This window comes from Marmota marmota, unplaced genomic scaffold, assembly GCF_001458135.2.
Source record: "Marmota marmota marmota unplaced genomic scaffold, marMar, whole genome shotgun sequence".
Classification (NCBI taxonomy): Eukaryota; Metazoa; Chordata; class Mammalia; order Rodentia; family Sciuridae; genus Marmota; species Marmota marmota.
This window is the reverse complement of record NW_025999945.1, coordinates 7,533,842-7,547,750: the sequence shown is the minus strand read 5'-3', so window position 1 is coordinate 7,547,750 and position 13,909 is coordinate 7,533,842. Positions and strand designations below refer to the sequence as shown.

General features: G+C 37.7%; 1 pseudogene; it reads right to left on the bottom strand.

Moving 5' to 3' along the window:
- Positions 1 to 2,620: 2,620 nt before the first annotated feature.
- Positions 2,621 to 4,822, bottom strand: LOC107154404 (annotated as a pseudogene).
- Between the last annotated feature and the right edge of the window lie 9,087 nt (positions 4,823 to 13,909).

Here is a 13,909-nt window from a genome sequence, read left to right as displayed (position 1 = left end):
TTTTTAAATCTTCACCATGATGGTTCCATTGTGATATATTTAACAACTCCTCCTTAAAAAGCCATGGGCTACATTTTTGTATTGTATCAACGTATGCCCTGACTGTTCTTGATTTTACTGAGATGCCTCCTTCCTCTAACAATTTACTTAACACTCTTTCAGTTTGTTTTTTGCTAATTTCTGATCCCATATTTCTAGTATAATACAACCCAACAAGATGACGCCAAACAAAACCGAGACAGAATGAAATAAAAAGGGAACAACAAAAAGTCATTATAGCCTTTCTATCCTCCTGACATGTGCATCCGTCCTTTCTCCCTATCTGTTCCTCAGACGTAAATAGTTTTTCCTCAGATGTGAGCGGTTTTTCTTCCGTCTCACTCATCTCCAGGGACAGGCAACTTAAAACAAAAGTGAAGCAAAATAAAAGAGGAATCTTAAAATGGCTACCCATCCTCTCGCCCTGCCCTCAGGGGCGAGCAGTTTCACTTACCCTCAGTCGTTCCCCGTGCGAGCCACCAAATGCCGCAGTCTGGCTGGGCACAATCAGGAGCCACTTGTCAAAAGAAACTAACTTTATTTTTAGAACCACACACGCCAAACAAAACAGCCTCTCAGGAAAAACCCTCAGAGCCTCAACTGCCACCACCGGCTTTCCACAAGCCGGCTGATGAGTCCTGAAATATCTACTTGTTGACAAAATTCAGACCTCCAGAGATGAATGAGTATGTCATGATGTGTGGAGTAGTGGTAGAACCCATGGAAACAGAGACCAGAAAACAATGGAGAATTATGTCTGTAGAACACACTGTAATGATACAAACCTTGACAATATAAAATTGTTATATGAATAATAAATAGTGGGAATGAGGGAGGCAGGGTAAAAGGAAGTATAAATGTTAATTTCCACATCTCAAAGCAAGTTATTAAATAATAACTTGACATAGGCAATTAAAAAAGAATTTCAAGCACAGTTTTAAAAAATAACCCTATATCTTAGTTCTGGGACTTTTTATAAATAAAATCCCTTGCATTTGAATCCTTTCTTAAGAATTAGTAATTTTTCAGTTGCTCATCAGTATCTTATAGTTAATATAAAACAAAATATACTAGGAAAACTAATCTTGTATTCAAGGTATAGTCTTTAATTTGATCCCAGAATGTGAGCATTACATCTAGTCACATTTTCCTTTGAAAATCTTTGTTTAGTGAGTCCAACACAGCCAGGTTAAAATCTCCAGCTTTGAAGGAAGTGACCAGTTCATCAGTTGGGTAGTAGGCAAAGTGGTAAATTCATATTTGAGGCCACCTTAGGCAAAGAATCTTTTTGATTACCAAGACCCAAATTTAGTGCTTTGAAATGCTTGCACTCCTACAGGGCCCACTGTTATCAAAAATGAATGAAGAACAAAAGATGGAATTCTCTTCTTTCATTCTCATTGTTTGCAGGGAACCTAAGTTGAATTGTCTGACTTTACACATTTTTACTTGTCCTCTCTTTATCTCTTCGTGTTTGCTTATATATGTGTAAGTTAGATGAATGCTTAAATAATGTGATTTACTGTAATATTTTTTTCATCGATTTTTTTTGTTCTAATTAGTTATACATGACAGTAGAGTGCATTTTTTTTACATTAAATGCTATTTTTATTTAAAGCAAGGCACCCCTACTTGTTCTAAAATATGGGATATGCTACTGCACTGAAAAATCAAATGAGGAGACAGATTTTCTCCTGTCTAGAGCTGGTTTAAATCAGTGAAGCCATTAATGTCCCTCCAAGTCTGGACTATTTTGACAATCACTTTACAGTTTCAAAATTTAACAAACACTCTTAAGATTTACCTAAAACCAAAAAAAAAAAAAAAAAGAGGGGGGTCAACTTTTAAATTGAGACTAGCCTTCCCCCTAAGCAGACAGGTACCTATATTAAATGCCTTTAATCACAAGGTTTAGAAAGTCAAACTATTTCTAAAGACATAAAACTGCCAATTTGTCATTTATACTCACTAACCTGTGGTATTTATTTATTTTAATTGCTACCCCTATCTAAATAATCAAATATAGCTAAAATTAAAACTATTCTGCCATACCATAGTGGTTAAAAGGTCTGAAACCTTTCCTTGCTTTGGTGAGTGTTTGGTTACAATAAAACATTATTCATTCATAAGAAGCTTTACATCAGAGTTCTCAAATCATAGGCAAAATCAAAACCTTGAACAGATTATTTTTTAAATGAGAAAAAGATTATAAAGATAGTACTGAATAAATATATGTAGTCTTTACAATGGATAACATATCCTCTATAAAAACAAACTGCTTAATTATATTAAAAAAGAAGTAATCAGGTTTTCTTAATCAGATCCTGAACAGTTTAAACAAAAATTTAAGATTTGTGGTTTATTTCATAATACCAAATTGAATCTTTCTCCTTCTCAACAGTTCAGTATGAATTTTTCTTAGAAGCATTAACCCCAAACCCAAAATCCTTTCTCTTGCAGCAGTTGCTGCCAATTAACAGAAACTTGATAGCCCATGTCCAAGAAAGATGTGCAAATGAAATGCTTCTTGCTTCATCTTTACTATCTGGAGTCCCTGGAGGTTTTATTTTCCTTTTGGACATCAATGGTGAACATGGGACCTATCCTTGAGCATAGCTGCAACAGCATCCACATGGGTATCCAAGTGCTCATCAGCTCCTCCAGTAGCCTTTCCACTAGAACTGTATTCCATGGTGATTCTCACAGGCTTCAGGGGAGCAAAAAAATTTATAATGTCTTGGGCATTAGCTTGAAAAGGTAATCCTCTCATGTGGACAAAATGCAATGAAGGCATAGTTCCAAAATCAACACCCTCTGGAAACTTTTCTGAAATCTCCTTAGGCAATTTTTCAAAACCTGTCATGGGTCAAGTGTCTTCATTTACTTCATGTTCTTCAAAGACCATTTCTGGCTCAATTATATACTTAGCAGTAGGAGAAGATGCCATTTTCTTTCCCTTATGATAGCCAACATGGGTTCGAACTTCATTCCTTCTGCTTGTAAATATCTCTATATAAAGTTACAATTTCTTGGTTGGCCATTTCTGATTCTCCAAACTGCACATATACTTCCCCTGTTTTTCTTCTCCCTCTATAGTCCATCACAAAAGTAATGTCCACTATATTCAGTCCTGCAAAGAAGTCTATGACTGGGGGCTGGGGAAACAACTCAGTTGGTAGAGTGCTTATCTAGCATGCAGAAAGCCCTGGGTTCAATCCCCAGCACCACCAAAAAAAAAAAAAAAAAAAAAAAAAAAAAGTCTATGATGTCTTTCCCATTGCAATTATTAGGAAGTCCTCTTAAATGAACTACACCATCATTCACCACAGGTGACGACTTGACCTGTAGGTTCTTCATTAAGGCATCCACATCTTCATTATTTATCTCATATACTTCCACATATGGCTGACCCATATACATATGGTGCTTGTCTAAGGCTTTCTGCACATTCTGTTCTGACTCCATTTCAATTAAGGCATCACCCCTTTGTTTCCTATCTTTATTTAAAAGGAAATGTATTCCATTCTCACTATTGCAGATTCTGTAGTCTGAGAAAAAGGTAAGCACATCTTCCACAGTATATGACAAAAGCACCCCTTGACCTCAAATGAGATAAACATCATCTACCTGCTCTCCTAACTTGGTTGGGGCCAATTCATACTCAGGGAGTGGTATAAAGTCGTCCAGGTAGGTAGTTTTGGACTCCTGGATGTAGCTCTACGCAGAGCCCTTGGAGGCCACCATCCACTGTGGTACCAGTAGCAGAGCAGTGTGCAGAGCCGGGTAGGAGGAGGCGGGGACTGCTGCTGAGGTGACTGCAGGGGGGAGGCCGGTGCAGGCCCACAGCAGGTAATGGCGGCCCTAAACGCCTGAGGGGAAGGAGCCAGCAGCAGAATAAAAGGGTGCACTGGCAGCTGTTGCAGTTACAGCCATAGCCCCAGAGCAGTGCCTTCCAGCCTTGGACTCTGCAGGCGGCTCAGGGCCTGGAGGCAGCTGCCGCTGCAGCAGGAGCAGAGGGGAAGTGGAATCCAGGGCCCAGGAGGGGACACCGGGCACATTCACTGCAGGCGCCAGGGGCAGTTAAAGAGCCATTTCCAAATCAGTTCACTAGGCAATAAAGGCCCAACTAGTCACTGGATATACGTAAAGAGACACATTTCAAATCCATTACTTTATACCACAAATAGTGCAGAAATAAACCCAATAACCACATTCAGAAATCAATGACAGCATTTTTTCTTATAAAATATAAGTACAAATTAAATATAAATTTTTAAGTTTAAATGTTAAGGATAAAAATATTGAATATCATATGGTAAATAAACAATAGCTTTTTCATGAATAATACTCTAATATTAATTTTAATGCTGGACTAAGATTAATGTAGTTAGTGATCTTCGCAGGTAAGAAATTTAGCCATCATACCTGCTCTTCTGGGAGTTGACAGAATCAAATGATCATCAACCTGCCCTCACTGAGCCTGAACATAAATTCCACAAAACCATGGCCACACAGAGGCAGTCAGAGGGATTAACTGCAGGCACTCCAAAGCCAGAGAATGCTTGGGTGTGAATCCAGTTTTCCCACTCACCAATGGGGAGAGATAAGGAGATTCTCTTTTCTCATAGTGCTCTGAAGGCTGTCACGACGGATCCAAGTTTCTGTACAGCATGCGCATCATGGCGGAGCAAGTCAGGCCGACCGAATGCGCAGCATGGCAAAGCCGAGTTGAGCTGTCCTGCAAGCGCACCCTGGCAGTGCCAAGTCGGTCGGCCTGGTGCATGCATCATGGTGCAGTGGGTCAGAGTGCATTTTCATACATCATACACAAATGGAGTATAGCTTCTCCTTCTTCTGGTTGTACATGTTGTAGAGTTATACCAGCTGTGTATTCATATATGCACATAGAGTAATAATGTTCGATTCATTCTATTCTTCCTACTCCCATACCCCTTCCCCACCTTTCACTTCCCTCTGCCTAATCCAAAGTACCTCTATTCTTCCCTAGGTGCCTTCCCCTCTTATTGTGAATTAGCATCTGCATATCAGAGAAAATATTTGACCTTTAGTTTTTTTGGATTTGGCTCATTTCGCTTAGCATAATATTCTCCAACTTCATCCATTTTTATAAGTATTACATTGAATCTGTAGATCACTTTGAATAATATGGACTGTTTAATTCTTCCAGTGTTTGAACATTGGACAATGTGGAATATATTTATGTCTTCTTCAATTTTGATCATGTCTAAATCTTTTATCTTCTTGATTAAGTTTATTCTTACATGTTTAAAATTATCTTGCAAACAGGATTGTTTTCTTGATTTCTGTTTTTGGGTAGATCACTACTGCTGTACAGAAATACAGCTGGATTTTGTAGGTTGGTTTTATAACTTCCAACTTTACTGAGTTTTTTGATCTCAATGGTTTTGGGGGTCTAACAGTTTTGGGGGTTGTCTATATAAATGATCATATTGTCTGCAAAGACAATTGGTACCTCTCTTTCTGATTTTGGGTGCATTCTCTTTCTTTCTCTTGCCTAGTTGTTCTGACTAGGACTTCCAATACTATGTTGAATAAAAGTGGTGACTGGGCATCCTTGTTTTGTTCTTGATAGAGGGAAAGTTTTCAATTTTTCCTACTGGGTATGATGCTAGTTGTATGTTTGTCCTATATGGTTTTTATTGTGTTGAGATACATTCCTTCAACACCTAACTTGGTGAGGGTTTTTATCATGAAGAGATATTAAATTTTGACAAATTCTTTCTCTGCATCTATTAATATGATAATATGGTTTTTGTTCTTTATTCTGCTAATGCATTATATTTATTTATTTGTATATGTAGAACTGTCTTTACATCCTGGGATAAAATCCCATTTGATCATGATAGGTGATCCTTTTCATGTCACTGAATTCAGTCTGTTGGTATTTTCTGAGAATTTTTGCATGTATTTTACCAGGGTTGGAGGCCTATAATTTTTCTTTTCTTGTCGTGGTTTTGTCTAACTTTAGTGTCTAAGTAGTGCTCTTAAAATGAGTTTGAAAGTATTCTCTTTTCAGTTTTTAGAAGGATCTTGAGAAGTGTTGATATTGCTTCTTTAAATGTTTGGTAGAATTTAGCAATGAAGACATTAGGTCCTTGGATTTGCTTTGATGGGAAGATTTTTATTACTGATTGAAGCTCATTACTTATTATTGTTCTGTTCAGATTTTCCATTCATTATGGGTCTTGGTAGATTATATGTGCCTAGGAATTTATCCATTTGTTCCAGGTTATCCAATTTGTTGGCTTATAATTGTTCATTGTAGTCTCTTGTGATCTTTTCTATTTCTGTGGTTTCACTTGTAATGTCCCTTTTACATCTCTGATTTTATTTGTCTTCTCTCTCATTTTCTTAGTCTAATTAAAGATTTGCCAATTTTATTTCTTTTCAAAAATAAAGTATATTTTGTCGTTCTTTTTACTATTTTTTAAATCTCTCTTTGTGCTCTGATCTGTTATTTTTTTCCCTTCTGCTAACTTTGGGATTTGTTTGTTCTTTTTCTAGTTCCTTGAGGTATAAAGTTTATTTGTGATCTTTCTTCTTTTTGAATGGAGGTATTTATCACTATAAACTTCCCTCTTAGTACTGCTTTTGCTGTATTGCTTTCGTTTTGGTATGTTGTTTAATTTTAATTTGCCTTCTGGTATTTTTTTTCCCTTTCTGGTATTTTGATTTCTTCTTTGACTCATTGACTATTTGAGGATTTGATTTTTAATTTTTACGTATTTGTTAACATTCCGGTTTTCCTCTTGTTACTGACTTTAAGTTTCTTATTACTGAGGTTGTGTTACTGGCTGCATGGTGTTACACAACTGCTGGAGGTCCTAGGTTTTTGTCTGTCTAGCAGAAAGATTCAGTAATTCAGACTCTAATAAGCAGTTTAAGAAACAGTTGTTTGTAGTTTATTAGCAAAGCAAGGAAGTACACCCCAAAGGAAGTGGAGCAGTCTGTGTCAAAAGGTGATGAGCACCTCTACCTGCATCTGTGATTATTCTTATGCCAGTGAGGATATAAATTAGGTCCCTATTTATCTTGCTAGGTCATTTGATTGACACATACATGTTAGGTAACTCGATGCCCAATGTACCAGTACTAACCCAGAACTACATAAGCAGAGCCTACAAGAGAGAGCAAAACCATGATGTAAATGATATTACAATGAATCCAGGTCATTTGGGGACACAATTTTTCAGGTCCTGCTTATGCCTAACATTTTTTAATATAAGAGGGAGATGGTTTGTTCCTCTATTTTTCCTCATAATGGAAAGTCATCCTACCTGTTAGGACCACAATGGCATAAGATGTACACTTGCAGAACCACAAGGGGGTGGTTCAGCACCCTTCTCAGCCCCTCCCTCTCATTTCTTCCTAACTATCTTTTCTAGCAGTTGGAACAGATACTTGGATGTCTTAGTCTTCTTAACTATCTTAAGATATGCTGTGAACCAGATGGGATGACCTCATTTGGTTCCACTGGGAGCATGTTTCTGAGTCTACTGCAGCTCCATTAGCTGAGGTCACTGATGCTGAAGATTGCAGGGACCTCAGTGGCTAAGGTTGCGGGTGTTTGCAGCAAGGCAGAGAAAGCTATTAGAGTTTTCATGATCTGATTTTCTCCCACCAGGAAATTCTTAGCAGAAAGAATACCTCTTGGTGACAGACCTGGCTCACAGGCATGCTTGTAGTAACAGCTCACCAGTGTCTGACGCATATTGCTCTGAATTCTATGGAGTGGCCATACAGCCAGATGCCTGTGGATCAACAACAGGGACTCTGAGGTCTGGGGCAGCAATGACAGCTGCACAGGGACAGGTGTTCCCACAGCATAGGTAACAACTTAGCACTCAGATAAGCCCCTAGTTGATGGGGTTGGTACCTGAATTTCCCCTTCTTGTGGGTGGAGGAATGCAGCAGTATTGTCCTCTACGGGGATCTCTGGTGGCCATTGCTCTGGGTTACCTCAGTGACAAAAGCTGCTGATGACCTCTGTTGAGCAGCTGCTGGGGTCCATGTGGATACCTGGATGGATTACTAAAAGAACTCTGCAAAGAGTTTGCAGCTTCCTTGGGTCCACTGAGGTCATCAGAGCAAAAGCTGCCAAAGTCCACAGAGCAGGCTGCTGGGGATAGCTAAGATACTTTCTGTGAGACTGATATGAACAGTCCCTGTGCTTCTTTATTCCTAGCTGTCTCCAGAAGTCTCAGTTATGCCAATCTCCCCAGGAAGCCTTTTTATGCAGTTGTTCTTTTATGCTCTACCACGTTGCTGCAGTTTTTAATTGAGGCAATTTTCCTCCTTTCCTGGAGATTAGACACTGCTTGGGGGAGTTGACCAAGCTAAAACCAACTGGACTTATATACCTTGGAGATATTGCAGGGTCATTTCCAGACCACCATAATAAAGCAAATACTGCAATAAAGTGAGTTGAATGAATATTTTGGTTTCCCAGTTCACATAAAAATTAGATTTACACTGTACTATAGTCTATTTTTTTATTTTTTTATTTTTTATTATTTGGTGGACACAACATCTTTATTTTTATGTGGTGCTGAGGATCGAACCCAGCGCCCTGTGCATGCCAGGCGAGTGCGTTACCGCTTGAGCCACATCCCCTGTACTATAGTCTATTAAATGGCAATAACATTATGTCTAAATAACAATGCATACCTTACTTGAAAATAGTTGCTCACTAAAACTGGTAAGGATCATCTGAGACTTCTGTCAGTTTTAGTATTTTTATTGAAGAAGGGTCTTGTCTTGATGTTCATGGCTGCTCACTGTTAAGGATGGTGGTTGATGAAGGTTGAGATAGTGTCATGGCACTATTTTAAAAATAGGACAATAATGAAGTCTGACACATCAATTTACCCTTACTTTCATGAAGGAGTTCTCTATTGCATAGTATGTTGCTGGCTAACATTTTAGGCACAGTGGAACTTCTTTTAAAATTGGCATTAATACTTTTTAAAACCTTGCGGCTGCTCTATCAGCAAAGTTTTTGTAATATTCTAAATCTTTCATTGTCATTTCAACAATCTTCACATTATATTCACTGGGAGCAGATTCTATCCCAAGGAACTATTTTCTTTGCTCATCCATAAAAAGAAACTCCTTATCCATTAACGTTTTAGCGTGAGTTTGCAACAATTCAGTTATATCCTCAATTTCCATTTCTAATTCTGATTAACTTGTTATTTCTACTACATTTGCAGTTACTGCATCCACTGAAGTATTAAACTTCTCAAAGTCGTCCATGAGGATTTGGAATCAATTCCTTCCAAATTCCTGTTAATGTTGATATTTTGGCCCCCTTCCATGAATCAAAAATGTTCTGATGATAGCTAAATAGTGAATCCTTTCCAAAAAGTAAGTCTTCAATTTACTTTGCTGAAATCCATCAGAGGAATCACAGTCTATAACAGAGATAGTCTTCCAAAATATTTTTCTTAAACAGTAAGACTTAAAAGTTGAAATTACCCTTTGTTCCATGGGCTGCAGAAGGACATTGTTAGCAGGCATCAAAATAATGTTCATCTCACCTTATATCACCATCAAAGCTCTTGTATGACCAGGTACATTGTCTATGAGCAGCAGTAGTATTTTGGAAGGAACTTTTTCTAAGGAAAGGTCTTAACAGTGGGCATAAAATAGTAAATCTTGATGTTAACAGATATGTTGCCATCCAGGCTTAGTTACACCAAAGAGCACCAGCAGACGAAGATTCAAGATGGTGGATTAGAGGAACACTGCATTTCCAGTAGCTACATGGCTAGGGATTCACACAGTGGTAAATAACCTTTTCTCAGCAAGGTGGGTGAAAGAAGGAATTCACTGAAACTCAATACCAGACAGTCAGAGTCTCTTGGAGACTCAGAAATTCTGGTGCATTGAACAAAGAACAAGTAAGAGTAGACTGGAGCCAAGCCGATTGCAGCAGCAATGTTGGTGCTGGTCCACTGCAGAGGAGAATTATACAAACAGAGGGAGAAACACAAGACATAAACTTGGCACACACAAAAAATCTGTAGTACAGATAAGTAGCTTGAGCTCAGCTGATCCAGAGGCTGCCCAACAAACTAATGTTTGAAAAGTGTTCTGTGCTTCTCAAGTGGCAAGTGGAAAGCTGAGGTGGGGAGCCATCCTGAGGAGGCCACACTGCAGTTTGCTGCTGCAGGACTCCAGGAGATGACTGTAAACATTGCCATCATCTCCTGGAAAGGGCCTATCATGTGACCTATGATGTACCCAGCAGAATGGAAGTAAAACAGGGGCAGAAGAGGTTGTTCCCAGGGTGATTCAAATCAGAGATAAAGAGGGGAGTGCTTTACTTTCCCTCTGAGTCTGGCAGCTCATGGCTCACATGATCAGTGGAAGAGAATCAGGAAACTGAAAAGTTAGGCAAGGATTAAGACTGGGAAGACCATATTTGTGGGCAGTGGAATGTAAGAGACCTGTGTAGGACTGGATCCCCTGCCCTGCAAGAAGAATTCTTGGAAGACTCTTGAGATCCAGACTCCCAACAGAGATTAGCATCTGTCAGAACTTAGGGGTGTGTTTAATCTCGCCAGAGCAGATACCACCCAGAAAAGTCCCTAAGGCTGAATTAGACCTAAACTTCTGCCACCAGAACTCCCCTCATAGAACCCTACAGCAGCTCAACCCTGGCAGTACATTGGTCTAGTCAGAATGAAAATGAGAAAAATATCCAATTGACAGTATCTCCCGTCTGTCCTACCAGGAGAGCGTGAGAGACAATGGAATATTAATTTGCATGGATTTTGCCCTCTCCTACCAAATTATAATAATTGCACCAAGACATGAAGTGAGCACATGCTGTTGGAAACAAATGGCACCAACAGACTTGCTTAATGCAGGCTTTCCCTGAAATTTTCATTGATTAAATCTTCACCACTGCTATTCAGTATAATCCTTGAAACTCTAGACAGAGCAATTAGACTAAAGAAATTAAAGGAAGACAAATAGGAAAAGAGCTGAAATTATCATTAGTTGCCAGTGACAAGATTCTATACTTAGAGAATCCAAAAAATTCCACCAGAAAACTTCTAGAATTAAGAAATGCATTCAGAAAAGTAGTATTGATATAAAATCAATACCCACAAATTAAATGCATTTCTATACATTAATGATGAATCCACTGAATGAGAAATTCGGAAAACTACTCCATTCAAAATAGTGTCAAAAAAAAAAATACTTGGGAATCAATTTAACAAAAGAGGTGAAAGACTTCTACAATGAAAACCACAGAACACTAAAGAAAGAAATTAAAAAAGACCTTACAAGATGGAAAGATCTCCTGTGCTCTTGGATAGGCAGAATTAATATTGTCAAAATGGTCATACTACTCAAAGCACCATACAGATTCAATGCGATTCCACTTAAAACCCCAATGTCATTCCTCATAGAAATAGAAAAAGCGATCATGAAACTCATTTAGAAAAATAGACCCTTAGCAAGAGAGTGAAGCAGGAGGTTTCACAATACCATTTGACCCAGCTATCCCACTCCTTGGTCTATACAGAAAGGACTTAAAAACAGCATATTACTTCAATGTTTATAGCAGCATAATTCACAATAGCTAAACTGTGGAACCAACTTAGATGCCTTCCAAAAGATGAATGGATAAACAAACTGTGGTATATATACACAATAGAATATTACCCAGCATTAAAAGAGAATAAAACTATGGTATTTGCAGGTAAATGGTTGGAATTGGAGAATACCATGCTAAATGAAATAAGCTAATCCCTCAAAACCAGGGGTCGAATGTTTTCTCCGGTAAGTGGATGCTAATCCATAATGGGGAAGGGGTATAGAATGAGTGGAGGAAAACTTTAAAAAATTAGATATAGAGGGAAGGAGCTTCAACACAATGAAGGCTGTATGTAATAAGTTCATAGCTAACAATGGTTAAAAAAGTGGAACGCTTTCTTCTAAGATCTGGAACAAGACAAGAAACCACTGTTGCCATTTCTATTCTACATAGTACTAGAAGTCCTTGCCAGAGAAATAAGGCAAAAGAAAGAAGTAAAAGACATCAAAATTAGAAATCAAGAAGTTAACAGTTTGCTGATGATATGGTCTTATGTGTGCAAAAATCTCTCACACATACTGCTAGATATGATAAGTGAATTCAATAAAGTTGCAGGAGTTGCAGGACACAAACTCAGCCCCCAACAATAAGTGTAGTGTATTTCTCTACACTAACAATGAACTTAAAACAAAACAAAACAATAAAACCAAATCAAACCAAACCAAACAAACAAACAAAAAACCCAACCAACAAAACAAACAAAAAACAAAAACAAAAAACAACAACCCAGAAATCAGAGAATTGTCCTATTTACAATAGTTACCAAAAATACTTAGGAATAAATTTTACCAAAGAGGTAAAAGAACTACTCTCTGAAAACTACAAAACATTAATGACTGGAAGACAATATTTGTAAAACATGTATCTGATAAAAAAAAAAAAAAAACCTGTATCTAAAAATTCCTAACACTCAGCAGTAAAAATACAACCAGTTAACAATGAGAAAAGATCTCAACAGATACCTCACCAGAGAATATATACAAATTCCAAATAAAGATATAAAAAGATACTCAACACCATATGTAATTAAAGAATTACAAATCAAAATAAGGAGCTACCACTACCCACTGATTAGAATGGCTCCAGTCCCAAACACTGACAATAACTGTATGTTCTGCAAATGTTGTTTCCCAATCTGTGGCTTGTCTTTTTATTCTTTTAAAATGTCTGTTCAGAGGGAAAAATGTAAAAGAGGAATATACCTAGAATATCTGAACACAGAAAATCAATATTTGTTCAGGTATTAGACAACATAAAGAGAGAATTAATGGCTTGTAATAGAAGTTACACAATCCACAGAATGCAGTGCTGAGATTGAGAGATTTTTGAAGAAATAAAATAAGAATCTAGAAGGATAATGTGAGATCCAAAATGTCCATTTTTAAAATTTTTTTATTTGTTCTAATTAGTTATACATGATAGTAGAATGCATTTTGACACATCGTGTGTGTGTGTGTGTGTGTGTGTGTGTAGACTATAACTTCTCATTCTTCTGCGTAAATGATGTAGAATTATACCAGTTGTGTAATCATAATATGCACATGGGGTAATATTGTCCAATTCATTCTGCTATTCTTCTTAACCTCATACCCTCTCCCCTGACTTTATTCCCCTCTGTCTAATCCAAAGTACCTATATTCTTCCCAAAGCCTCCCCCAACTTATTGTGAATTAGCATTTGCATATCAGAGAAAACATTTGGCCTTTGATTCTTTGGGATTGGCTTACTTTGCTTAGCATGATATTCTCCATCCACTTACTGGCAAATACCATAATTTCATTCTTCTTTAAGGCTGTAGTATTCCATTGTGCATATATACTACATTTTCTTTATCCATTTATCTGTTGAAGGACACCTAGATTGGTTCTATAGTTTAGCTATTGTGAATTGATCTGCTTTTAAACATTGAAGTGGCTGCTTCACTCTACTATGCTGATTTTAAGTCATTTGTGTATAAACCAAGTAGTGGTATAACTGGGTCAAAGGTGGTTCTATTCCTAGTTTTCTGAGGAATATCCATACTACTTTCCAGATTGGTTGCACCAATTTGCAGTCTCATCAGCAATGTATGAATATACCTGTTTCCCCATATCCCCCAACACTTATTGTTGCTTGTATTCTTGATAATTGCCATTCTGACTGGAGTGAGACGAATCCTCAGTGTAGTTTTAATTTTCATTTCTCTAATTGCTAGAGATATTGAACATTTTTTTCATA